General features: G+C 41.1%; 1 pseudogene across 1 annotated transcript; it reads right to left on the bottom strand.

The window, feature by feature from the left end:
- LOC310737680 (syntaxin-11 pseudogene) lies at positions 1-2,729 on the bottom strand (annotated as a pseudogene). The gene is made up of 2 exons (XR_014538208.1): positions 2,570-2,729; positions 1-910 (listed from the first exon to the last, which is right to left on the bottom strand). The product of XR_014538208.1 is annotated as a syntaxin-11 pseudogene (transcript).
- Positions 2,730-9,538: the final 6,809 nt, after the last annotated feature.

The raw sequence follows: 9,538 nt of genomic DNA, 5'->3' as shown, positions 1-9,538 counted from the left end.
TAAATAAAAGATGCAACCCTTACAATATAAAAATGTAAAAGACAGCAAGCTAATTAAAAACAATAAACAATGCAATTACATGTTGATTAACGCTTCCTAAAAAAGATTTTCTTGAAGGGGTTATTTTTATTATATTTCTTTGCTTTTCCAAGTCTTTCCAGCATCCCTTTAATATCTGCATCAGTTTTTTGGACATTTGTCTGTATGTAGTTAATCATGCTGTTCTGTTCTTCTACCAGCATTGCTATGTCTAGAAACACTTCATGGATGCTGCTTATGCGGCTTTCCAGTTCCAGCAGCTCAGCATGTCGACTTTCAATTTGGTAGAGGGCTGACTGTACTGTTTTCCCCTCTGTAACCACGTTTTCACTAAAGATGTTCCACTGGTCATTACTTAGCATTTCTTCAACCTGCTCACCTGTTACCTCTCGTCCTACAATCTCCATCTGCCTCTGAATGTGTAGTTTGCATGTTTCCCTGTAGCTCATTTCTGCCTTGTTGTATTCCATCATCACATCATGGAAGCTGCTGTTCAAACCAGCAAACTGTGTTCGTGCGATTCGATAAATTGCACTGTGGAGCCCATGCTTTTTCTCCAGCTCGTTAGAATGCATATCCATGTTGCGAAGACGTGAAAGTACGTCTTTAGCACGGGATTTGATGCTAGCAGCAATGGCATTGGAGTCTTGCTTTGCAGTGCTACAATTTGGTAGCTCATTCAAAATACGGGAGTTTTGCTCTTCAAGATGCTTCACATCTGAAAGGATGAGTTGAATGTCATGGCGAATGTTACTAGCCTCATCAAATATGGCTTCCATCTCAGGGTCGGTGTTTGGTTTCTGAGGAGGTTCTTCCATATGACTGCTGGATGCCAAAAAGGCATGAAGGTGGCTTAGTCTGTCCCTCATAGCTGGAGAAAGATGAAAAGGCATATGTCAAAATACCAAAATAAATGTCATGAGACTCAATGAGAGTTCTCTTTTTTTTTTTCTCCCAAACTAATTTGCATGTATTGGACCTGGCCAACAAGACAGACTTGTTTGCCGACTAGTTTTAGTCTTTCACCATCAGTGTTATGGTGTGTATCTAAGGTGAAAATTTACAATTTTATTAGGCACACTCTGCATACAAATGGACTTTCTACCTTTAACATCTGCTAAGAAAAATCTGCCATTATTTGTGTGTGTGTGTGTGTGTGTGTGTGTGTGTGTGTGTGTGTGTGTGTGTTGGGGGTAGGGGAACCATGTTATTATTGGCAGCACAGTTGCAGGGGTTTTTGTCTTAAATTACTGGTGAAGGCACACATACCTTGTAGCTGCTTTAATAAAAGAATACGATCCAGAATAAGTGTCTTTCGTAAAAGAGTGTGCAGTTTAGTTCTATGCAACTCCCTGTTCAATCAAAACAGAACACCCGCAATTAACCATGTATATGTAACCAGTCTTCCTAGTTGGAAGTTGGAAGAACCTGGGATACATGTGTATTTACATAGCACATCAAATTATCAAATTGAAATGATGAGCTGTTTTAACAAAATCATGTCCTACAACATTATGATTAAACTAACTAATTTTATGACTATAACTATCACACACTACATTCTAGTCCATTTTTTAGAATAACCCTGTAAGACATTTGGCATACAGACTAGCAGCTCTTTTTAATAGGTTTTTGGATGTACCAAAGGTGCTGTGTTCAATATAGCATGTGTGTTGCCAGTGTGAGGGATATAATGTAAAGCAAATTTACACTTTACAGCTTCAAAACCAAACACAAGACCTGAAACTCACTCAAAAACTTAAGGCATTGGAAAAGTAATATACATATAGGCAAACTGTTTGTATGTACACATTGAGACATATTTTATTATATTCTGATTATCTAATAGGTTCTATCTGGCAGTTCTTTGAATTATTGTATATGCTGTTCCACCCCTCCCTGAGTATGAGGCAGCTTGAATTGTGCACTGATGGGTCTTTATTACCGCTTTTTGCAGTATTAATATGTGACCACTAACTGCAAGCAAAGCAACAAAACATGTCAAACAACAAAATAATTTTAAATGCACCAGGTTGTAAATGAGGAATTTGTTGAATGGCTGATATAAATGAGGCACTGGGTGGGAGTGGTGGTGGGACTTCGCAGGAACATTAGTAAATGATTGAATGACCCCATGTAGACAAAAGGCTCATGCACTTTGTGTTTTACGTTTTCCAAAATATCTGACAAAATTATCCAAAGCAATAACAATATATACAAAAATAACTTTAATGTAATTAAAAGCATAACTGATATCTTATATCTAAGATCATACTCATAAGCATGTCCTGACACTAATGCGTGTTTATGGTTCCAGCTTTTTTTCCTCAACCGTCGTCATGCAATCGATCACGTGACTTGGTTTTGTTTGAACTAGGTAATGAGAAATTGGTCGTATATAATTCTGCATAAACATATGTGTGTGTGTGTGTGTGTGTGTGTGTGTGTGTGTGTGTGTGTGTGTGTGTGTGTGTGTGTGTGTGTATACATCCTACAGATCAAATAACCGAACACGTTGAAAAATACTCACTTTAATAGAAGACAGGTCGATACAGGCGCCAGAAACAGGTAAATTCATCACGTGACCATGAGGCGGTTCCAAGCGTCTGGGCAGACGTGCGCAGATGAGCTGAAAATGCCCTGTGCACGTGATGGACATATCACATTCTGCTTCCTGCTTTTTTGTGTGTAACTCCGCCCCAATGAGATGCTGTGACGTGTAGTATCCTGTAGCCTGCATTACCTGTGCATGTGTTTTAGACCTGTGCATGTTTTGCAAAAATACAACAGTGCAAAGTGACGCTATATGACTTAATATCTGATCTGTTGTTGTTTTTTTAACTGTTATATTAAATATTAAAACACTGTTAAGTACAGTTTTCGTTGATTTGACATTATATATATATATATATATATATATATATATATATATATATATATATATATATATATATATATATATATATATAATATAATAGTGATCTGGTAGCTATTGTATAGCTATTATAATCTTCTTCTTCTTCTTCTTTCGGCTGCTCCCATTAGGGGTCGCCACAGCGGATCATTCGTCTCCATACCACCCTGTCCTCTATACCTGCCTCTTTTACACCAACTACCTGCATGTCTTCCCTCACCACATCCTACCTGGTGGCTCCATCTTCAGCATTTTTCTACCAATATAATTCATGTCCCTTCTCTGCACATGTCCAAACCATCTCAATCTCGCCTCCCTCACCTTGTCACCAAAACATCCTACATGTGCTGTCCCTCTAATAAACTCATTTCTAATCTTGTCCATCCTCGTCACTCCCAACGAAAACCTCAACATCTTCAGCTCTGCTACCTCCAGCTCCACCTCCTGTCTTTTACTCAATGCCACTGTCTCTAATCCATACAACATCGCAGGTCTCACCACAGTCCTATAAACTTTCCCTTTCATTCTTGCAGATACTCTTCTATCACAAATCACTCCTGTCACTCTTCTCCACCCACTTCACCCTGCCTGCACTCTTTTCTTTACTTCTCTAACACACTCTCCATTACTTTGCACTGTTGACCCCAGGTACCTGAACTCCTCCACCTTCTCCACCTCTTCTCCCTGCAACCGCATCACTCCACTGCCCTCCCTCTCATTCACACACATGTACTCTGTCTTACTCCTACTGACTTTCATTCCCCTTCTCTCCAACGCATATTTCCACCTCTCCAGGCTCTTCTCAACCTGCTCTCTACTCTCAACACAAATCACAATATCATCTGCAAACATCATAGTCCAGGGAGACTCCTGTCTGACCTCGTCCGTCAACCTGTCCATCACCACTGCAAACAGGAAAGGGCTCAGGGCCGATCCTTGATGCAGTCCAACCTTCACCCTGAACCAGTCTGTCGTACCTACTGCACACTTTACTGCCGTCACACTGTCCTCATACATGTCCTGCACCACCCTCACATACTTCTCTGACACACCTGACTTCCTCATACAATACCACAACTCCTCTCTCGGCACCCTGTCGTACGCTTTCTCTAAATCCACAAATACACAATGCAGCTCCTTCTGTCCTTCTCTATACTTCTCCATCAACATCCTCAAAGCAAATAAGGCATCTGTGGTGCTCTTCCTCGGCATAAAACCATACTGTTGCTCACAGATGGTCACCTCTTCTCTTAGCCTGGCTTCCACTACTCTTTCCCATAACTTCATGGTGTGACTGATCAACTTAATTCCCCTGTAGTTACTGCAGGTCTGCACATCTCCCTTATGCTTAAAGATCGGTACCAGCACACTCCTTCTCCATTCCTCAGGCATCCTCTCCCCTTCCAGAATCCTGTTAAACAATCTGGTTAAAAACTCCACTGCCATCTCTCCTAAACATCTCCACGCTTCTACCGGTATGTCATCTGGTCCAACCGACTTTCCATTCTTCATCCTCTTAATCGCTGCTCTCACTTCCTCCTTACTAATCCTATCTACATCCTGCTTCACCAACTCCACATCCTCCAACCTTCTCTCTCTCTGATTTTCCTCATTCATCAGCTGCTCAAAATACTCCCTCCATCTTCTCAACACACTCTCCTCACTAGTCAACACATTTCCCTCTCCATCCTTTATTGCTCTAACTTGCAGTACATCCTTCCCAGCTCGGTTCCTCTGCATGGCCAATCGGTATAAATCCTTTTCTCCTTCCTTAGTGTCCAACCTCTTATACAGTTCCTCATATGCCTTTTCCTTGGCTTTCGCCACATCCCTTTTTACCTGCTGCCGCATCTCCTTGTACTCCTGCCTACTTTTCTCATCACTCTGTCGATCCCACTTCTGTTTTGCCAACCTCTTTTCCCTAATGCTCTCCTGCACTTCCTCATTCCACCACCAAGTCTCCTTGTCTTGCTTTCTATTTCCAGATGTCACACCAAGTACATTTCTAGCTGCCTCCCTCATCACTCCTGCAGTAGTTGCCCAATCATCCGGCACCTCTTCACCACCACCAAGCCCCTGTCTGACCTCTTCCCTGAACCTCACACTACACTCTTCCTCCTTCAGTTTCCACCATCTTATTCTTCTTTCAAACCTTACTTTCCTCCTCTTCTTCTTCGCCTCCAAAACCATCCTACAGACCACCATCCGATGCTGTTTAGCTACACTGTCCCCCGCCAACACCTTACAGTCCCCAATCTCCTTCAGGTTGCATCTCCTACACAGAAGATAATCCACCTGTGTGCACCTTTCTCCACTCTTAAACGTCACCCTATGATCCTCCTTCTTCTTAAAATACGTGTTCACCACTGCCATTTCCATCCTTTTAGCAATATCTACCACCATCTGCCCTTCCACATTCCTCTCCTTAAAACTATACCTACCCATCACCTCCTCATCACCTCTGTTCCCTTCACCTACATGCCCATTAAAGTCTGCCCCAATCACCAATCGTTCTTTCCTAGGTACACCATCTACCACTTCATCTAATTCACTCCAGAATCTTTCTTTCTCCTCCATCTCACAGCCAACTTGTGGAGCATAGGCACTGATGACATTTATCATCATCCCTTCAACTTCCACCTTCACGATCATCACCCTATCAGAAACTCTCTTCACCTCCACTACACTCTTACTGTACGCTTCCTTCAGAATCACCCCTACACCATTTCTCTTCCCATCCACACCATGATAAAACAGTTTAAACCCACCTCCAATGTTCCTGGCCTTACTCCCTTTCCACTTGGTCTCCTGAACACACAACACATCTACCTTTCTCCTCTCCATCATATCAGCTATCTCTCTCCCTTTACCCGTCATAGTACCAACATTTAAAGTACCAACCCGAACCTCTACTCTCCTACACTGCTCCTTTTCCTGCCGTCTCTGTAGACGCCTTCCTCCTCTTCTTCTCCTCCTTCGGCCAACAGTAGCCCAATTTCCACCGGTACCCTGTCGGCTAACGATACCTGTGGCGGTCGTTGTTAACCCGGGCCTCGACCGATCCGGTATGAAATTCTCATTTGTGATCCGCATATTTGATTTGGCACATGTTTTACGCTGGATGCCCTTCCTAACGCAACCCTCCCCATTTACCCGGGCTTGGGACCGGCACTAAGAGTGCACTGGCTTGTGCCCCCCTAATGGCTGGGTTATAGCTATTATAATAATTATTAATATTATTAATGCTGTTAATTAATTGGTTTTTAATAAATATTTCATACAAATTAAAGGAGGTCTACTAAATATTAAGTCTAGTCTATTTCCTTCAGAGTATGTTTGGTCATTTAAATGTTCCAAGTCTTTCTAAATGAAACCAGAATATACCGTTCTAGTCAAAAGTTTGGACACACCTTCTTCTTCAGTGTTATTTATATTTATTTAGACATCCAAACTATAAAAGAACATGCTTCTTACTTATGAAACACTAAATGGTTTAGCTCCCATGTACCTATCCAGTCTTTTAACGCGCTACAATCTGTCACGCTTCTTGAGATTTTAAAACTCTGGACTTCTAGTAGTTTCTAGAATAGCAAAGTCCACTAAAATCAGTAGATTATTCTCACATTTAGCTCCTAAACTTTGGAATAGTCTTCCTGACAGTGTTCGGGGCTCAGACACTCTCCCAGTTTAAGTGCAGAATAAAAAATTATCTTTTTAGCAAAGCCTACACATAACACACATCACATATCATAACCTTGTGCTCCAGTACATCTGATCACATGCACATTATCAACTTGTGCTGTTAATATCATGAACAGCAACTACGCTAATTTCTCTCCACTGCTTCTCTTTCTCTCCCCATCCCGAGGCATCCTGAGGTTGCTCCAGCCCCAGTCACATCCCAGTCACAATAAAATTTGATTTGATTTGATCCCACCTCATGAAGATTATGGACCTTTAAAGAAGTAGATGCGGAACTCGCAAATTCCCTGTACCACCCAGAGACGTACCAGTGCCAGCTGGATCCCACTTCATGTGTGGAGTTTTGACATTGGACCACCTGGAGTGTTTAAAGGCTCTGGCATGGAGAAGCTGGTGCTGGATCTGTGATAATCGAAAATGTTGAACTTTTTTATGAGTTGCTCAGTGGCTCCTAGTTTTATAACCACAAATGACTGTATAAGACTGTAAAAAGAACATTACTTATAATCTTACACTCCAGTGCTCATGTTAGTTCCCACTCTACAGTGTTCTGTATTGTTTAAAGACTATGATCACACTCTTGATGTCACCCAAATGAGGATGGGTTCCGCTTTTGAGTCTGGTTCCTCTCAAGGTTTGTTCCTCATGACATCTAAGGGAGTTTCATCAGGGATAAATGCACACCATTCACCTTGACTGTTGATTTCTGTAAAGCTGCTTTGAGACAATGTCTGTTGTGAAAAGCGCTATAGAAATAAACTTGACTTGACTTGACTTGAGTTAAGAAAATAGTCAATCATTACTTTAAGAAATGGTCAGTCAGTCCAAAAACTTTAAATGTATCACTAAGTGCAGTTGCCAAAACCACCAAACGCTATGACAAAACATCCTCTTATCAGGACTGTTCCAGAGAAGGAAGACCAACAGCTACCTCCGTTGCAGAGGATAAGTTTATTAGAGTTACCAACCTCAGAAACCAACAAATTACAAAAATGCTTCAATGGGTTAAAGTGCCACACATATTTCAACATCCACTGTTCAGAGTAGACTACTTGAGTTAGGCCTTCATGATCAAATTGTGGCAAAGAAAACATTCCTTCAAAAGATTAACAAGCAGAAGGGACTTGCTTGGGTCAAGAAATATAAGGAATAGACATTATATCAGTGTCCTTTGGTCTGATTAATCCAAATTTGTGATTTTTGGTTCAAACTGCTGTCCTTGTTAGACATAGATCGATTAAAGCAATGGTTTCCATTGTAAAGCATGAAGGAGGAGGTGTGATTGATACACTGTTGTTGACTTATAATCAAAATTAAATGCACTCTTAACCAGAATGGCTACCACAGCATTTTGCAGCGACATGCCATCCCATCTGGTTTGCACTTAGTGGGACATTTATTTGTTTTCCAACAAGACAATGACCCAAAAACACACCTTTAGGTTATTTGTTCAAGAAGGAGAACAACAGAGATCAGATGACCTGTCCTGCACAATCACTTGATATAAATCCAGTTGTGATGGTTTGGGATGCGTAAGACAGAAGAGTGAAGGAAAAGCAGCCAACAAGTATTCAACACCTCTGGGAACTCCTCAAGATTGTTGGAAGACCATTCCAGGTGACTACCTAATTAGGCTGACCAAGATAATTTGTCATGGAAGCAAATACTTTAAAGAATAGAAAATATAAAATATATTCTGTCTTATTTAACATAATTTTGTTAAGTACATAATTCCATATTTGTTCTGTTGTAATTTCAATCTCTTATTGTCAGCATTAATATACAGTGTAACATTAGAAACAGTAGAAATACATACATTTCAAAAGAAAACATTGAATAAGATGTTTTTTCACCTATTGACTTTTTTTTTTACTTTTGGCTGGTATTAAATAACTTCTAAAAGTGCTAAATCCAGTATATTTTATACTTCTGTGTCAGTCTGACTGATGTGCTTCGGATCCGTGAATACGTGTACGCGCGCTCTCTTTCTACTTTCTATAGTGACTCATTGGACCTCTCAATATGCTCTTTTAGCGATGACCTAGCGACACCTTGTGTTCCAACTAAGAACCTCAATTAATTTAACTATTTAAAAAAAGGAAATCTCAGGATTGACTTTTTCAAAATAGTTAAATTATTCGAAGTTCTATTCATTTAGTAACTATTTATTTGTATAATACAGCTGCAAATAAGTATTTGAACACCTGAGAAAGTCAATGTTAATATTTGGTACAGTAGCCTTTGTTTGCAATTGCAGAGGTCAAACGTTTCCTGTAGTTTTTTACCAGGTTTGCACACACTGCAGGAGGGATTTTGGCCCACTCCTCCACACAGATCTTCTCTAGATCAGTCAGGTTTCTGGCCTGTCGCTGAGAAACATGTAGTTTGAGCTGCCTCTAAAGATTCTCTATCGGGTTTAGGTCTGGAGACTGGCTAGGCCATGCCAGAACCTTGATATGCTTCTTAGAGAGCCACTCCTTGCTTATCCTGGCTGTGTGCTTCGGGTCATTGTCATGTTGGAAGACCCAGCCTCGACTTATCTTCAGTGCTCTAACAGGGAAGGAGGTTGTTGCAATACATGGCCCCAGTCATCCTCTCCTTAATACAGTGCAGTCGCCCTGTCCCATGTGCAGAAAAACACCCCCAAAGCATGATGCTACCACCCCCATGCTTCACAGTAGGGATGGTGTTCTTGGGATGGTACTCATCATTCTTCTTCCTCCAAACACGTTTAGTGGAATTATGACCCAATTTATCTATTTTGGTCCCATCTGACCACATGACTTTCTCCCATGACTCCTCTGGATCATCCAAATGGTCATTGGCAAACTTAAGACATGCCTGGACATGTCTTAAGCTCCTCCCGTGAAGTTTTGGGCTGAT

Source organism: Silurus aristotelis (genome assembly GCF_946808225.1).
Source record: "Silurus aristotelis genome assembly, chromosome: 15".
NCBI classification, from domain to species: domain Eukaryota; kingdom Metazoa; phylum Chordata; class Actinopteri; order Siluriformes; family Siluridae; genus Silurus; species Silurus aristotelis.
Note: the sequence above shows the minus strand (reverse complement) of the source record. Positions and strands in the feature narration are given on the sequence as shown.